General features: G+C 50.4%; 1 non-coding gene across 1 annotated transcript; it reads right to left on the bottom strand.

Moving 5' to 3' along the window:
- Positions 1-549: 549 nt before the first annotated feature.
- Positions 550-621, bottom strand: Trnat-cgu (transfer RNA threonine (anticodon CGU)). The gene has a single exon. It is a non-coding gene; the product is annotated as a tRNA-Thr (tRNA).
- Positions 622-984: the final 363 nt, after the last annotated feature.

Raw genomic sequence — 984 nt, 5'->3', positions numbered from 1 at the left:
AGTAATGACTCAGTGCGTCCGACCCAGACAGGACACGTCCGTCGTACTAGTTACACCATTCTTGAACTTGTTAGGATGTACACTCGCGTCTGACACATGCAACCGTGCACCCTTTTCGCCCAATGGCAAATTTCCAGCGGTATCGTATTCCAGCGGTGTCATGACATCATGTACCGAAACTTGCTATTTTCTTCGTGCACGCTTCCAACTGAATGGCCATCTTTAATGGTTTCACCATCGCTGCTGTAGGGCAGATTGGCCAGATCTAGTGGGTGCTCTAGCACCACGTACTTCAGAGATCGACAAAATTGAAATGGTGCTGACAAGCTGGTAGTGGTACAGAGAGCACCGGACCACGCTACAACGCTCTGCTAAGCCTTCGATATTTGTCTACACATTTAGGGTTTTCACCTGAATCACCCCCGTACCAGGACTGCGCCCTGCAGCGTATTGGATGCATTGCAACCAAAATACGGATACTTAATACGGAGCCCCATACGGGGTGAACACCGCGCAGCAGGTGACAAACCACAATGACGAAAAAAATTATAGCAGAGCGTGGTTTCGATCCACGGACCTCCGGGTTACGAGCCCAGCGCGCTTCCGCTGCGCCACTCTGCCACGACGTTTAAAAGGAATAATTGGATATAATAATAATACTTTATTGAATAATGGGGACATGGTTATTAAGAAAAAAAAAGAAAGGTCAGCCAGACGCCTGCCTGCTGTCCTATATGCACAATAGACGACGACTAGCGCGAGCTGGTCAATGCTGTTAACGTCACTAAACGTTCTGCCGTTCTACGGGCTGGTCGTCTCCTTCACTTCTGTCCTCTATCAGTATACGACCGACCATGACATGGTGGCAGCGGTCAGTGGTTACTGCTCCCACGTCTCAGCCTACAATACTGCCGCGACTGGCCTGCGCAGCCCTTCTGCATACCAAGCCGAACGAGGACCCGACTCCAGGAACTTCTGCCACGT

Source organism: Ornithodoros turicata, chromosome 2 (assembly GCF_037126465.1).
Source record: "Ornithodoros turicata isolate Travis chromosome 2, ASM3712646v1, whole genome shotgun sequence".
NCBI classification, from domain to species: Eukaryota; Metazoa; Arthropoda; class Arachnida; order Ixodida; family Argasidae; genus Ornithodoros; species Ornithodoros turicata.
This window is presented reverse-complemented; position numbering and strand designations above follow the sequence as displayed.